Genomic DNA, 18701 nt, shown 5'->3' with positions numbered 1-18701 from the left:
TATTCCAATGCTGATGTGTTTGCATATGTGCGGCAACTCTCAGATCAGGGGTATCAGACTTTTAATGGCAAGGTTTCACAAGGTGGCTCTCATAATAAATTAGCTGTCCCTTCTGGACTACCACCACTACTTAAGGCCCTATTATGAGTGGCAAGCAAACAGATGCGGACAAGGGATATCAAGTTTATTACGGCTGTTTGAGTGCATTGGAAGTGGCGCTCCTATTACCAGTTGAAAATAAATGCGTACGCTCAAGAGCAATTAAATTTAATGCACGTCAAGTAAGTGTGACCTCAGATCTCTGGTTAACTGTTATGATCGGAAAAAAAGTTGCACAAAAAACATCAAAAATACATTAAAAAGTACAGTTACATTCATAATAACACTAGCTAATAAAAATTATCTAAAAAATTGCAATAAAAAGTTATAAAGGCTCAAAGATATGAGGTCTCAGTTGTAGAAAAAAAGGGCTTTAACATAGAGTATAGAACAGAAGATGTCCGCCAATATTCAGTTAAAAATCAACTTTATTGTAGTAAATAAAACTTGTCAGGATGCTCCAACATCAACCATCAATCATAGAAAACAGGTAACAATGTAGCCTGGAAGGCTACATTGTTTCCTGTTTTGTATAATTGATGGTTGATGTTGGATCATCCTAACAAGTTTTATTTACTACAATAAAGTGGATTTTTAACTTCATATTGGTGGACATCTTCTGTTCTGATTACCTTAACCAGTACCGCCGCAGGCGCGTGGGAGCAAGGAAACCCCAAGACTTGATACATGACATCACTGTCGGATCACGTGGACCGCCGCGTTGGAAGCGCAGCAGTGGAGAGACCCGGTGTTCGAGTAAGAGACAGAGCTGTCAGAGGATTAGTCCCACAGCGATTGAAGGTCCCTGCTATTCTTTTGGTGAATCCTTGACAATGGCACAAGACGAACTTGTGAGTACCGGTTGTTTTGTTTTGTCTAAATATGTATAAGTATATATATATATATATATATATATATATATATATATATATATATATATGAGGAAATTATAACAGCTGTTGCAGAGGGATTAATATGTAAGGTTGGGTGTCAGAGAGCTAAAAAATACTGTAAGTCCTCTGGTGCACGGGGGTACAGTGAATTTGTATAAAGAAAACAAGAAAAAAGAGAAAGCGTTACCCTTTATCCAGCACAAACCCATAGACCATAATCAAAAGCAACAATGGGGAGAAAGATTTGTGGAAGGCACAACACAACAGTCAACTAATTGCCTACATACATTTTATTCTACCACAGACAAATAAACCTGTGGATAGATAGTTATTAGTGAGAAATTCAACACAAAAATTGTTATAGCATTAGACACCTATACACAAAATACTAAATTGCAACCCAATTCTCCGTAGATACTAATAGTACTTAAACAAATGTTCATGTTTTAGAAGTTGTTTCTTCACATGCAATAGGAAGGAATAGTGTACAAAGTTCAGCATCCGTAATAAACATTGGTTAGTGTTACATTCGTCAGGCAAAATAAAGGAGCCGATAATCTGAAGCTGAAGCATATAGTGTTAGAAAGTTAGTCAGCACTATTATAAGCACAATATAGCACAATTGCTAGCAGAGAATTATATAGTGTTGGTTCATAGGTTTAACCCACTTAAATGCCAATGGCGGTAATACGTCCTCCCAGAAAGGAAATCTTATCCCCAGTTCACCAGACCTTATCCAGGTTATGCTTGTCCTGAGTAATTATGCGGCTTCATCTGTTGCAGAGGTAGTTCTCACATACTTGCACTGTTTAATCGGATTGACTAGCGGTACCTCCTCAGCTGGTGGGGCTTTTTCCATTCAGTGGGCCATCTGCCAAGCCATTCTGTTAAGTACGGCATCCAAAGAAAATACGGTATACAGGGAGAACCTTATTGAACCAGACCAAACAAACACCACGCTCACGGAGCTCCTGTGGGCGTGGTCAACTTGCTACACGCGTTTCACCCATTCAATCTTAATATTGAGCTTTGTCAGGCATGTGATACATCAATGTCATAATGGCCATATTTATATCATGCCGGGTGAATTATTAACTCAGAAGGTGTCAGAACATTATTTACAAAAATACAATGCACTCATATTTCATGCATACAGTGTTTTGTATAACCAAAAAATCGGAGAATAAAAAGTTAAGAAAACCAGAAAATAGAAATTGTCTACAATCAGTGCAATCAATCTGTAACCCAGACTTAAAGGGACCGTTTAAACATCTCAATATCAGGAATATAGTGAAATTGACACTATGAGGCCCATTTATCAAGCTCCATATTGAGCTTGTGGGCCCGTGTGTCTGGCGAGTCTTCAGACTTGCCAGAAACAGCAGTTATGAAGCAGCGGTCTAAAGACCGCTGCTCCATAACCCTGTCCGTCTGCTCTGAGCAGGTGGACAGGAATCGCCACATTTCAACCCAATCGAGTACGATCGGGTTGATTGACACCTCCCTGCTTGCGGCTGATTGACCGCGAGTCTGCAGGGGGCGGCATTGCTCTCCGCATTCAGCGAGGTCTTGCGGACCTGATCCGCACTGTCGGATCAGGTCCGCAAGACCTTTGATACATAGGCCTCTATACATCAATAAGTGCTTATCTTGAAATTCGTAATCCACATAATACATCATTCACAGTACAAAAATTACTCAATAGCCTAAAAAATGGTCTATGGGTTTGTGCTGGATAAAGAGTAACGCTTTCTCTTTTTTCTTGTTTTCTTCATACAATTATATATATATATATATATATATATATATATATATATATATATATATATATATATATATACATATATAGTATATATAATATGTGTGTCTGAGTGTGTGTGTGTACATATGTATTTGTGTATTTATATGTGTATATAAGTATTTACAGACCTATGCACACATATAAACACATAAATACATATGTAAGTGCATTGGTGCCCTTTTCAGTCAAGTAGCTGAAAACATGGAAAATCATAAAGTGTTATATGTATTTACTGTAAATATTTCCCATTCCAATGTTCTTCACATAGGGGAATATGTTCTAAGCAATTTTAAATAGATATTCCGATATATATCTGTATCTATCTATCTATCTATCTATCTATCTATCTATCTATCTATCTATCTATCTATCTATCCATACTGTATATATATATATATATATATATATATATATATATGTATCCGACAGGCGCAAAAAAGCCAAAGTCAAGCACAGTTAGCGCTCAAGCAGGAGCGATAAATAGAGCTGCAAATTGGCTACAAATATAGTACTTAATAAATTATTTATATCAACAATTATGCTTTATTTGTTGTTCTTTTAGAATGTAAGCTCACAAGTTCACCAGTCCTTTTGATCATCTTACGTAAAGATGGTTTACAATTTACAGTGAATCAAGGGCAGGGCCCTCTACCCTTTAAGATTTATGTAAATGTCATCTTATTATTGCAGTCCACAACTGTATACTTAATGTTACAGAACTTTAGAAATAAACAATATTAAGACTATTTGGTGATTTTAACCATTTCATTGTTAAAAAAAAAGTGGTACCATGATTACTTAAATGGACACTGAACCCAATTATTTTCTTTTGTGATTCAGATAGAGCATGCAATTATAAGCAACTTTCTAATTTACTCCTATTATCAAATTTTCTTCATTCTCTTGGTATCTTTGTTTGAAAAGCAAGAACGTAAGTTTAGATGGGTTGTTCTTGCTGATTGGTGGATAAATTCACCCACCAATTAACAAGTGCTGTCCAGTGTACTGAACCAAGAAATGACTGGCTCCTTAGTTTAGATGCCCTCTTTTTCAAATAAAGATAGCAAGAGAACGAAGAAAAAATGATAATAGGAGTAAATTAGAAAGTTGCTTAAAATTGCATGCTCTATCTGAATCACAAAAGAAAAAATTTGGGTTCAGAGTCCCTATAAGAGATTTTTTTTTTAGAGATTATTAAACATTTTGGGAACACATCCTCCAAAAGGTTCATCAACCAGATCTGGGGAGAACACATAACATGGTAAGCTTGGACAGTAAGAAAGGATAGCTCTGAACTCATGATCGAGGAAAGTCTTATTCAAGCCATCTACTCTATGCTGTGAACAAGATACATATCATAGTGATGTTTCATACAGTAGTATCACTTATACAACTTTATATTTAGTTGTTTATCTTTACAACCATTTAAAGGGAAAATAGACACAATCTTAAGTCTACCAGAATCTTTTAATTAGAAGGACACTGTACTCAATAAAAATTGTGTTATGTATGAAGAAGAGCAAAATCTAAACATGCTGATTTTTGCATAAAAGCTAAAAAGTCATGGCTATTTTTTTTATTTTATTTTTTAACTATTACTGCTAAATTACTTGTGTACTTCCTATTAAAGGGACAGTCTACACCAGAATTTTTATTGTTTTAAAAGATAGATAATCCCTTTATTACCCATTTCCCAGTTTTGCATAACCAACACAGTTATATTAATTTACTTTTAACCTCTGTGATTATCTTGTATCTAAGCCTCTGCAAACTGCCCCTTTTTTCAGTTCTTTTGACAGACTTGCAGTCTAGCCAATCAGTGCCTGCTCCCAGATAACTTCTCGTGCACGAGCACAGTGTTATCTATATGAAATACGTGAACTAACACCCTCTAGTGGTGAAAAACTGTTAAAATGCAATCTGAAAGAGGTGGGCTTCAAGGTCTAAGAAATTAGCATATGAACCTCCTAGGTTAAGCTTTTAACTAAGAATACCAAGAGAACAAAGCAAAATTGGTGATAAAAGTAAATTGGAAAATTGTTTAAAATGACATGCTCTATCTGAATCATGAAAGTTTATTTTGGCCTAGACTGTCCCTTTAATACTATATGGCTCATATGATGATAGGTACTTCCTACATGTGTAAATGCTACTCCTCCATATTGATGCAGATATTTTTCTAATGTTTAAAGAGCCTCACATTTTCATCTCAGAGCAGCTTCTGATTGGCCTCTGTACCAGGAACATTGGTCTTCATTCATAGGGGTAGATTTATCCTATACTATCAGGCTGATTGACACCCCCTGCTAGCGGACGATTGGCCGCAAATCTCCAGCGTATGCTGTCGGCATTCAGCAATATCTGTCAGACATGATACGCTACAGCGTATCATGTCAGACAGACATTGGTAAATCTACCTCATAAATGCTAATTATGCTGCTGATTCTTGGTCAGGTGAAATTCCTTGACTGATTTGCCTTATCTTCTCTACCCGATCACCTGTGGGCCAGTACATGATATCTCTCACACCTAAGGTTGCCAACTCTTCCCTTCTTCTAGAGATCTCTAGTATTTGCCCAAACGTTTAACTCTGTCCCAAGTTCTTTATATATGTGCTCTCAGAGCATTGTTCTCCCTTTTATCTTCATTTCAAACATTTAGTATTGTACTTTTGTATCTTATTTAGTTAATATTTTTCTTGCATTGGACAGTTTAATGTCTTTACTCCTACTGTACAATACTAAAGAGAAAATATAGTAAACAGCGACCTCCCATCAAAACATCCCCACAATAATATATATGTTTAGTGGGGATTATTCACTGTGCATACAATTTAGTGCGGCTGTGCAGTGGTAGAGGTACACAAATGGTTAATCCAACCGCAAAATACAAAAAATGTGTAAATGCTCCTGCTCCACAGTTCGTGTCCTGCCTGTGTACTATATCAGAGTAAAAAGAAACGATGTGCTGTGCAAAATTGACAAACGGATATTCGTAATATATATCACTGAAGTTAGACACAGTTCCATGTGAAACACAGCCGTTTATAAACAGTTCGTTTGTTTACTCACAATGGTGAAATGAAGATGGAGGATATTCTGCGACACCGGTGATCCTGGGCTACCTCGCCTCCCTTCCTCTGGGGTACAAACTCGGGTCTGCCTAGCACCGCTCACTGTAGTCCTCTCCTAGGTTCCGGTCTTGCTGTACACAGGCTCCTGATGTAACTCGCTCCTAACCTTCCGTGATTGGTTGGAGGATGCACACCCACAGCGTCCAATTGGGTAAATGTATGCCAGCAACAACTCCTTCTCTCTGACTCCCGGGTAAACGGCAAAGGATAGCAAATAAAGAGCAATCCGGGGTCAGAGTAAAAAATATGAATCTTTAATCAAAAATTGTTTAAAAGTCCAACATGGGAACAGTAGATAGGAAAAACACACACACCTTTTGTTCTAGCTTACGCGTTTCGGCCGTAGCCTTACTCATAGCTGATACACATTCACCTAACTACTCAGTTTAAAAAGACCTCCCTGAGCCTTGATTGGTGTAAAACAGTGGGCGTGTTTTAACCCTTTATGTGATTTTATCAGTAAATTTTCTCACACTAGAAATCTGGTCTTAGCAGGATGTGACAATGTAAAGAAAATGCAGTTTCTGTAATGATGGCATTAATATAGACAGACAACTGCAGAGGACTTGTATTATTGAAGGAAATCACTGGTGTATATGTAAAAGACCATTCTTAATCACATCACCTTAACTCTATTTATTTTGTATATGTAATATATAAACACACCATTTGGTAAAATATATTCGTGTTTATCTAGTGTCCCTAGGGATTCAAAAAACGACACTTCAAATACATAAATTTACTGTAATATAATTAGTGTGTTATTGCATTGATCATGTATACATATGTTTTGAAAAAACATATGTATATATGAGAAGAAAAGGAAAAGAAAAACGCATTATATGTTGATAATATAAAGGTAAAAAGGAAGTACAATGGAAAATGGTACTCTAGATGTAAACCCTATGTGGATGTAAATAGATATTAATATATATACATCTATGTGAACATCTCTGTCTCGTGCCCCCCATAATAAGCGCTTGTATATGTAAGAACGGCCCTATATAGGGTTGAATACAATGGAGGTAGGTAATCAACCGTTGGGAAGCCGAGTAGGCTATTCCCAATAGTTGATCAAATCGTATTGAGAATTGAGACCTCTGGGATGCTTGGTTTCCAAATGAAAAATCCAGAACATTTCCCTTTTACTCAATAGTTTTTCTTTATCGCCTCCTCTTGTGGGGGTCACAACCTGTTCAATTGCTTTCCATCTCAGTGTTGATATGCTGTTATTGTGCTTGGTCACGAAATGTTGCACTATTGGGGTAGTGGCTTTGCCCACCTTGATAGAACTGAAATGTTCCCTCATGCGGGCTCTGACGTCCCTGGTGGTGAGTCCTATATACTGGACCTTGCAAAGTACACACTCCAACATGTACACTACATTGCTTGATGAGCAGTTTAGACATCTCTCTATCTCATATGTATTACCATTAACAGTAGAGGAAAAAGTTGTTGTTACTTCAATGTAATCACAAAGTTTGCATCTATTGTGCCCACACTTAAACATGCCCTTGTGTTGTAGCCATGAACTAGTTGGCTTTTTTTCTGGCTTTAGTTTGGAGGGGGACAAAATGTTACCCAGTGTACAGGCCCTTCTGTATGAGCATCTTAGCCCACTGTCTATGGTTTTAACCAACTTATCGTCTGCTCTCAACATGCTAAAGTGTTTTCGTACTATGCCACATGTTTGTTGGTATTGGGCACTAATGTTGGTTACAAAAGTAACCCCCTTCTGTTCAATAGTGGAAGTTTTACCATTCTTTGCAGTGAGCAATGTGCTTCTGTCTATGAGTTTCACCTCATTCAAGGCTTTGGTTATATCGGAGTCTTTGTAACCCCTTTCCTTGAAACGTGTAACCTTGTCCTTTGTTTGTTTTTCATACATCATCATATCTGAACAGTTTCGTTTTAAACGTATCAATTGGCCCTTTGCTATCACGTATGGGACATGTTTGGGATGGCAGCTTTTGCCATGCAACAAAGTGTTGCCCGAAATAGGTTTCCTATAACTATTGGTCACTATGTTGCCATCCCCCATGCCCCTTATCTTGATATCAAGGAAATTTGTCTCATGCGCTTGTACCTCAAAGGTAAAAACAAGATTCAGGTTATTGTCATTTATCCAATTAATAAAATTGGGAACTAAATCAGATTCCCCACTCCAAATCAGAATGAGATTGCTTTTTATAAGCATTTCATTGATGATCTTCTTCTGATTTGGAGTGGGGAATCTGATTTAGTTCCCAATTTTATTAATTGGATAAATGACAATGACCTGAATCTTGTTTTTACCTTTGAGGTACAAGCGCATGAGACAAATTTCCTTGATATCACGATAAGGGGCATGGGGGATGGCAACATAGTGACCAATAGTTATAGGAAACCTATTTCGGGCAACACTTTGTTGCATGGCAAAAGCTGCCATCCCAAACATGTCCCATATGCGATAGCAAAGGGCCAATTGATATGTTTAAAACAAAACTGTTCAGATATGATGATGTATGAAAAACAAACAAAGGACATGGTTACACGTTTCAAGGAAAGGGGTTACAAAGACTCCGATATAACCAAAGCCTTGAATGAGGTGAAACTCATAGACAGAAGCACATTGCTCACTGCAAAGAATGGTAAAACTTCCACTATTGAACAGAAGGGGGTTACTTTTGTAACCAACTTTAGTGCCCAATACCAACAAATATGTGGCATAGTACGAAAACACTTTAGCATGTTGAGAGCAGACGACAAGTTGGTTAAAACCATAGACAGTGGGCTAAGATGCTCATACAGAAGGGCCTGTACACTGGGTAACATTTTGTCCCCCTCCAAACTAAAGCCAGAAAAAAAGCCAACTAGTTCATGGCTACAACACAAGGGCATGTTTAAGTGTGGGCACAATAGATGCAAACCTTGTGAATACATTGAAGTAACAACAAATTTTTCCTCTACTGTTAATGGTAATACATATGAGATAGAGAGATGTCTAAACTGCTCATCAAGCAATGTAGTGTACATGTTGGAGTGTGTACTTTGCAAGGTCCAGTATATAGGACTCACCACCAGGGACGTCAGATCCCGCATGAGGGAACATTTCAGTTCTATCAAGGTGGGCAAAGCCACTACCCCAATAGTGCAACATTTCGTGACCAAGCACAATAACAGCATATCAACATTGAGATGGAAAGCAATTGAACAGGTTGTGACCCCCACAAGAGGAGGCAATAAAGAAAAACTATTGAGTAAAAGGGAAATGTTCTGGATTTTCCATTTTGAAACCAGGCATCCCAGAGGTCTCAATTCTCAATACGATTTGATCAACTATTGGGAATAGCCTACTCGGCTTCCCGACGGTTGATTTCCTACCTCCATTGTATTCAACCCTATATAGGGCCGTTCTTACATATACAAGCGCTTATTATGGGGGGCACGAGACAGAGATGTTCACATAGATGTATATATATTAATATCTATTTACATCCACATAGGGTTTACATCTAGAGTACCATTTTCCATTGTACTTCCTTTTTACCTTTATATTATCAACATATAATGCGTTTTTCTTTTCCTTTTCTTCTCATATATACATATGTTTTTTCAAAACATATGTATACATGATCAATGCAATAACACACTAATTATATTACAGTAAATTTATGTATTTGAAGTGTCGTTTTTGAATCCCTAGGGACACTAGATAAACACGAATATATTTTACCAAATGGTGTGTTTATATATTACATATACAAAATAAATAGAGTTAAGGTGATGTGATTAAGAATGGTCTTTTACATATACACCAGTGATTTCCTTCAATAATACAAGTCCTCTGCAGTTGTCTGTCTATATTAATGCCATCATTACAGAAACTGCATTTTCTTTACATTGTCACATCCTGCTAAGACCAGATTTCTAGTGTGAGAAAATTTACTGATAAAATCACATAAAGGGTTAAAACACGCCCACTGTTTTACACCAATCAAGGCTCAGGGAGGTCTTTTTAAACTGAGTAGTTAGGTGAATGTGTATCAGCTATGAGTAACGCTACGGCCGAAACGCGTAAGCTAGAACAATAGGTGTGTGTGTTTTTCCTATCTACTGTTCCCATGTTGGACTTTTAAACAATTTTTGATTAAAGATTCATATTTTTACTCTGACCCCGGATTGCTCTTTATTTACTCCTACTGTGCCTTAAATGAGAAAAATAATTAACGGATCTTTAGAAAGATGTTAAAGTGTTTTTTTTAACTTTACTCAAGGCAGCCATGAAACATAAAGGGAACCTGGAAAAATAATAAATATGACCCCAACAGTTTGGAAACACGTTTACAAAAATAGAACTGTATTTTGGTCATCAATCTCAAAAATGCAAGAACTGGGTTGATCAATCTGGGATTTAAAAAGAAGCAATTATAATAGTAAAGTATATCAACGATGATGAGGTTGTGTCTGCTTTATAAAGGCTACGGGTTCAACTTCTAAGTGTCAGGCGGACATGATTCACTATAGCATCACAAAATACCTGTCTGCTTTTAACATTGCACAAGCATTTCTTGTGAAATGCTTGTGCAATTCCGTCTCCTGCCAATCGGCCGCTAGCAGGGGTATCAATCATCCCAATTGTGTCAGATCAGGATGATTGCAGTCTGCCACCTAAGACCGCTATTTCTTAATTTATGTTTCCGGCAAGCCGGAAACCAAGGGCGGAAAAAACAGCATCCGTTGCTTATTAAATCTCCATATATATATTATTATTTTTTTCATTTTGTAATAATTTTAAAACATTTTGTAATGCTGGTATACTTGCCTGGAAGTGGTTCTATGTGATGAGGAGGTAATGGTTGCAAGACAAAAGCAGCTCTATTGAATTCAATGGCTTTTGAATCTCACCATTTTCCACTGGTGATATTTTGGTGAGGTTTTTTTTCAATGAGATATTAGTTTCATAATCTAGGCATTAAAGAGACCAAGGAATTTTATTCCACTGGGGGTTTCAATGTTGGGTTTCTTAGACTTCTCAGCAACATCAAAGTCCTACAAATTTTGATAACAAAGCTTAAAATGTTTTTTAAAAATGTGTTCAATCTGCTTTTTTTTTCTACAATAAAATGTTTAAAGGGACAGTCTAGTCAAAATTAAACTTTCATGATTCACATACGACATGTAATTTTACACAACTTTCCAATTTACTTTAACATCAAATTTGCTTTGTTCTCTTAGTATTCTTAGTTGAAAGCTAAACCTAGTTAGGCTTATATTCAAATTTTTAAGCCCTTGAAGGCGCCTCTTATCTGAATGCATTTGACAGTTTTTCACAGCTAGAGGGCATTAGTTCATGTGTTTCATATTAATAACATTGTGCCCATCCCAGTGGAGTTACCTAGGAGTCAGCATTGATTGGCTAAAATGCAATTCTGTCAAAAGAACTGAAATAAGGGGGCAGTCTGCATAGGCTTATATACAAGGTAATCACAGAGGTAAAAAGTATATTAATATAACTATGTTGGTTATGCAAAACTCGGGAATGGGTAATAAAGGGATTATCTATCTTTTTAAACAATAACAATTTTGGTGTTTACTATCCCTTTAAGTAGCAAAATATAAATAATAATAAAAATAAAGCTATTTTTTGTATTGGTGTAAAAATGCGTAATATTAATATTTCAACTTTGAGCAGGAATCATATGTATCTGATTGGTGGCATTGCTTCCTAATGTCATACAATATGGCACGGGTAATGTGTGCTTTGCAAATCAGCTAAAGCAATGTTATATTTGAAAACGTTTTGGGGTACACAGTATTATATCAAAATGGTAGTATAAGGTATCCTGTGACCTGCAATAAAATTTAGGGCCTGATCCCGTAGTGAATATGAAAATCCTAGTTTGGTTCTGTGTTGCAACTATGATGCGAGTTGAGGAGTGGTTTTAAGCCCAGGGAGTCAAGGTTCAGTCTCTTATTCCTTTGGGTCCTCTCCTGGAAGCTTCCTCCCCCTGTTTTCATGTTTTACAGGTTGTGGCGGACATTGCAACCAAAACGTTCCCTTAGGGTTGCTGGTTTAGTCCTAGAGACAGGGATAGGGTTAATTGGCTTAAACTTTGTAAGACCATGGCCCTTTAGTTTTTGGTGCTCCCTGGGTGGTAATTTTCTGTTTGGTCTCATAACCCCAGTGCCTTAAAAGTTGGAGTGTCCGTATCCTCAATATCTCCTAGTAGCAGGACGTCTTGGCCCTAATTTTTGGAGTAGAGAATCTATAAGTGTGACAGTTGGAATAATGGCTGCGTTGATGTCCCCATGTCGTGCCCTGGGGCTGTTTCTCAATGGCGGTTCTCAAGTACCCCCAACATGCCAGGTTTTCATTATAGCTGAACCAGTGCACAGGTGAAATAATCAGCTTATGGGAGAGAGCAGGTTAGTAACCATGGTGTTACTGATCAGCTGATTACTTCACCTGTGCACTGGTTGAGTTATAATGAAAACCTAGCCTGTTGGGGGTACTTGAGGACCGCCGTTGAGAGACACTGCCCTAGGACCTCTGCGGCTCATTCTGGAGTAGACTGTCCCTTTCATCACTGATATATGCTACCTATGTATACATAAACAATATGACTTTAATGTCCCTTTAAATATAGTCATAATCATAAAATGTTATGTAACCTTTGGAATATTTAATATCTCTTAACATTAAGCATTTCTTGTTTCTTTCTCAAATTACTATGGCAACAGCATGGCGTCATAAACAAGCAGAGAGCTAATATGCCATGTTTTTCTATTTTTGATGCTGTTTTAACAAGGGAGGTGTTTTAACACAAGGTGTGAAATATAAGGGGGTGCTATGCTTATGGAAGTGTTTAGAAGTTTATTTTAGTCCTGAAAGATATAAAAAATTGCTGGGATGAATAATGAGATAAAAGAGGAACCTAGTAGACACTAGGGGGCCGATTTATCATCAGTCTGTCTGACATGATCTGCTCAGCGGATCATGTCCGACAGGCATCGATGAATGCCGACAGCTTATCATTGCACGAGCAGTTCTTGTGAACTGCTTGTGCAATGCTGCCCCACTGCAGATTCGCGGCCACTAGTAGGGGGTGTAAATCCTATACTGGGGGTGTCAATCTTATACGATTGAGCGGATTGATGTTCGCAGCCTTAGAGCAGGTGGACCAGTCTTAAGATCGCTGCTTCATAACTGCTGTTTCCGGCAAGCCTAAAGGCTCACGTGAAACAGAGGCATAAAGCACCATTGATAATTCAGTCCCTAGGTCATAGATGGTCCAATAGGGAGAAGATTGAAGTAGTTGACTTGGGACAAAAGAAGTTAGTGGCTCAAAATGATTGTTTTATCTTTGAAAAAGTATACATTTTAAAGACTTGGGGGCCTATCTATCAAGCTCCGGATGGAGCTTGAGGCCTCGTGTTTCTGGCGAGCCTCCCATTATTTTACTTTGATGAGACACTTCTGGAAATGTGAGTCTAGAACCGGAGAATTGATTTGTAAAATTCGAGAGATAGCAGTTTTCTAGACAATTAGAAAGCACTTTCCAAACAGCTTTGTTAGACTTTTCTATTTCAATAGACCCAACTTCTTATAAAAATAATTTGAATGGCATATTTTACAACGGATAACTCAAAAAGATGTCGCTACTACAAGACAGTACAGACATCCTCCTTCCTACAGCTGCACTAGCAATCTCAGCAAGCACTTCCCACCCTCCCACCTTACTGCTCCCCCATTTATATAACCTCTCCTTTTAATTGAGAACATGTGCAAGTCACCTGACTGCAAGTCACCTTCCAGCATATATTATCACATAACTGCTTTGTATTCTTCCCTTCCTCCAGATTCCACTCATCCTCAAATAAAACAAACAATTGTCATACTAATGTAGTTCTTTCCCCTCTACTGCAGTATTTTTTTTTTTTCCCCTTTAGATTGTAAGCTTGAGAGCCTCTCTAATCGTAGCTCACTTTGTATAAATATGCATCTACAAATGATTGTCCTCAAGGGCAGGGCACCTTTTTATGTTTGTCAATGCAAGTGTAGTAGTGTACATTTTATAGGCTTAAAGGGACATGAAACCCTAAATTTTCTTTAATGATTTAGATAGAGAAAACAACTTTCCAATGTACTTCTATTATTTAATTTGCTTCCTTCTCTTGTTATCCTTTGCTGAAAGGTTTATCTAGACAAGCTCAGGGACAGCAGAAAATCTAGGTTCTAGCTGTTGATTGGTGGCTGCATATATATATATATATATATATTGATTGTGATTGGCTCACCCATGCGTTCAGTTATAAACTAGTAGTACATTGCTGCTCCTTCAACAAATGATTCCAAGAGAAAGAAACAGATTAGATAATAGAAGTAAAATAGAAAGTTGTTTGAAATTGGATTCTCTATCTGAATCATGAAAGAAAAAATTTGGGTTTCATGTCCCTTTAAATAATGTCTTATTGTAGGTACTTATTGTTTTGTAACTTTACGATTGTATTGTACTTTTGTACAGTGCTACGTAAAATGTTGGAACTTTATAAATTAAAGATAATAATAATAATAATATTAATGTTCCTATTTTTTTTTTTTTTTAATGTTGTATTTTCATGCTATTACTATTGCCTATGATCATATACGCGTGTTTAACCAATCTTAATGGAAGAAAAGAAGAATTTTCCTTTGTAATGTATATTTAATACAAGCAGCTTAAAGGGACATTCTAATAATAAAAAATACCCTAATTCTTTTTTGTAAACATGGTTTATGTAGCCTCCCTGGTGAATTATTTTGAGGCGGTTTACATAACATAGTCTTTGTGTTGCATTATCTATAAAAAAAACATTTCAATGCAACTGAATAAGCTGCCTATCGACAACAGTTGTCTGAACCTTGATAGAATCTCAGGTTGAGAGTTGCTAGGGAAACGCACCTCGGATAAAAATGATGGAATATACAGAATTCTCAGCTCCTTCAAAGGACCACAACATGCTTTTGCAACCTTACCAGCTGTTTGGGTTTGAGGGGAAAAAAATCCATAAAAATAGATGGGCATTTTTATTCAAAAATGTTTATGTCCTTTTTTAAGGTAGCAATAAACCCAGAAGGGAAAATGTAAATTGCTTTATACATTATAGTCCATGTTTTGTGCCTCATAAATTCTACTTTCTATGTTGCTCTTGCAGTACACCATAAATATCAAAGTAAAAGTTGGATAACCTCTTATATTGTAAAACAAGCAATTGAATTGGATAATAAGAAATGAAGCCCAAATTAATTCTATCTTTTGAAAGTTTACAGATTTAACTTATAAAGTTTATTATACTTTTTAACAACCCAAAAGTTCATCAAAAGTAATTATTAGTACAGAGTTATGATGGATTTCAAAGGACACTAAGCATTAATTACATTTTATAAACATAGTCATGGGGGCCGCCATTTTGTCATCTGGCTTCTACACTTCATTCTAGTGCTGACCTGTTTGCACATGTATAGCAACTCTTCTTCAGATACCTGATGTGTAACAAAGGTTAAAAAATGGCTGCCCCCATAATTGGAGGGAGGTACATGAAATGTATTTAGGGCTAGATTACAAGACGAGCGCTAAATTATCACGCTCCTGCAAAAGGGCAAATTTACTGTTTGCGTGAGCATGATAATTAGTCAGCCATTACAAGTGCAGTAATTAGTGCATGGAAAATTAAACAGAAATTAGATCTCTGGTTAATTTTCTAAAAGTGCCCCAAATGCCCTCAAAGTAGAGGGAACAATAGTTTTTTATTTTTTTTTAAATAAAAATAAACTGCACTAGGCAGTTTTGGGGCGTTACAATTGGTGGGAGTGGGGTGTTAGAAAGAAAATGGCACTGAAAAGTGCCTTTACATTGCGGTCTATGGGAACTGAGTGTTCCAAGTAAATATATATGTATATGCTTATAATCTGGTCCTTAGTGTTTAATGTCCCTTTAAAATTTTAATCTTAGTTTAATAAAGTTTGCCTTAAACATCTTTAAACTCAAGAATAATTCACAAAGATGTTATTTTTTGTTATTAAAAATGAGAAAATAAGCTAATAAAATGGGAGATACTAAAGAGATGTAAATATTAGAAATGGTTGAAATAGAAAAAGGTAATGGAGTAATAGAGTCAATACAATTGGTTGCTATGTGTGAGGATGGCTGCACTGAAGATTATTGTGCTTATTTGTTGGGACAAAGAAGGAAAAATTGGGAAAACTGGCTAAAAAAAGGCTGTGAGGCATTTTTTTTAATATAAAAGGGACAGTAAATTCAAAATTAAACTTTCATTGTTTAGATAGGGCATGCAATTTTAAACAACTTTCCAATTTACTTTTATCATAAAATTTGCTTTGTTCTCTTGGTATTCTTTGTTGTAACCTATAGCTAGGTAGGCTCAAACTGATATATAAGCCCTTGAAGACACCTCTTATCTCAGTTAATTTTGACAGTTTTTCACAATTAGACACTGCTAGTTCATGTGTGTCATATAGATAACATTATGCTCAGTCATGTGGAGTTATTTATGAATCAGTACTGATTGGCTAAAATGCAAATCTGTCAAACAAACGGAGACAAGGTGGCAGTCTGCAGAGGGTCAGATACAAGGTAATCACAGAAGTAAAAAGTATATTAATATAACAGTGTTGGTTATGCAAAGCTGGGGAATGGGTAATAAAAGGATTATCTATATTTTCAAACAATAAAACTTTTAAAGTAAATTGTCCCTTTAAACAAAATTTAGTTTTAAGTCAGTTGTCAAGCCCATTGGCTTTAAATTTAGTTCTGAACGGAGATACAGAAATCATAGGAAGGGAGAGGGAAGTATAGAAAATATGTTGGAGGACAAGTAGACATTAGAGATAAAAATAAAGTTGTTGAAGGACAAAGTGTGAAAGCACAAAAGGACCTTATCAAGGAAATTTGAATTAGTGTTTTGCTATGGATGCTTAGCAATGTGTGTTTTTACAATACCATGGTTGTATTTAGATTGTGAGGAACAGGGTGCAGCCACATCTTAGGTTGTGTAGATAGATAGAAAGATAGATAGATGATAGATAGAAAAGGGGTGATTAGATTGATAGATTGTGGTTGGATGCATAGATAGAAAGATAGATAGATAGATAAATGATAGAAAGATAGATAGAAAGATAGAAAAGGGGTGATAAGATTGATAGATTGTGGGTGGATGGATAGATCGAAAGATAGCAAGACAGATAATAGATAGATGATAGAAAGATCGATAGATATATAGATAGATAGATAGATAGATGATACATAGATGATAGATAAATATTAGATAGATAGATAGATAGATAGATAGATAGATAGAAAGGGGGTGATTAGATAGATAATTTGTGGATGGATGGATATATAGATAGATAGATAGATAGATAGATAGATAGATAGATAGATGATAGAAAGATACTGTAGATAGATATATAGATAGAAAAGGGGTGATTAGATAACTTATGGGTGGATGGATAGATAGATAGATAGATAGATAGATAGAAAGATAGATAGATAGATAGATAGATAGATAGATAGATAGATAGATAGATAGAGAGATAGCTAGATAGCTAGATAGATAGATGATAGATAGATTGTGGGTAAATAGATAGATGGATATGTAAATGCTACAATCAATGTGCTAGAACAGATTAATTACAAATTGTTGGACTTTTTGGTACTTCAGTCTAACAATTTTCCTGAACATTGACAGTCAAAAAGTTAAATGCACTAAATATAATTGGAACTGTACCATTCACTTACCAGTAATTTATTCCTTGCCCCTCCAGTAAAAATCCTTCTACAATGCTAAATGTGCACTGAATACTTGATGTAGAACCATTTGAACGCTATAATAGAATTATGAAGAACAATGGCTTTGCTTTGTTAACTTTTACAGATGTTGTGAATCTCTTAAATTGAGAAAGCTAAAAAGGTTCCTCTGTGTTAATTCAGCACTTTGTAGGATTCTATTAGGAATGTGGTTTATAAAACAGAGCCAAGCCATTAAAAAGGCACATTCTGAATAATAGCTACATAAAATAAATGAGTACTGAGAAAGAGTATATTGTTATTGTAGTTAAAGATACAGCTTTGTGCAGTTGGCCAAAAGAAGAATGTTATAAAATCTTTCACAAAATTATACTCATAAAATTATTCTCAGTGAGAACCTAAAATTATTTTGTTTTTAATTGTGATTAAACTATTTATAGAGTATCATAATGTTTAGGGCCAAAATGATGGTTTTAAAGGGATAGTCTACACCGTAGTAACCCTCACCTCTAAGGATTTGTCATCCTCTTATAATCCTCCAGTATCCGGTGCCACATACTGCAGGCAAACGTAAATATTTAAAAAACAATAAAAAAAAAACATTTTTTTATTTAGCCATTTGTAAATGGCTGCCAAACGCCTCCTCCCACCTTCTTCTTGCCCCTCTGGGTGTTTTTTTTTTCTTCATGTGTGTGATGTCACGATACAAGTGCAGTGTCTACCCTCAAAATTGGAAGAGCAGGGGAATGAATTTGCACATTTACTTTGTCCAAGGGGACTGTATATGCATGGGAACTCATCACATAGCTTGCAAGGGAGTTGATGGTGATTGGCTGAAGATACACAAAGAGAATGGACCATGCAATATAAGGGATTTAACCCTTTAAGGACACAGCTTTCAGTTTGCTCAATTGTTTTATGACGGAAAAATTCCGTCATATGTCCTTAAGAGGTTAAACATTTTCTTTTATATATATATATATATA

At 36.2% G+C, this 18701-nt stretch overlaps 1 protein-coding gene across 1 annotated transcript in view; it reads right to left on the bottom strand.

Moving 5' to 3' along the window:
* DLG2 (discs large MAGUK scaffold protein 2) overlaps positions 1–18701 on the bottom strand; it is a 2066337-nt gene that overhangs the window by 1634404 nt on the left and 413232 nt on the right.

The sequence above is a fragment of the Bombina bombina genome, chromosome 3 (assembly GCF_027579735.1).
Source record: "Bombina bombina isolate aBomBom1 chromosome 3, aBomBom1.pri, whole genome shotgun sequence".
Taxonomy (NCBI): Eukaryota; Metazoa; Chordata; class Amphibia; order Anura; family Bombinatoridae; genus Bombina; species Bombina bombina.
The sequence above is the reverse complement of the archived record's forward strand: the minus strand, read 5'-3'. Positions and strand labels throughout refer to the sequence as shown.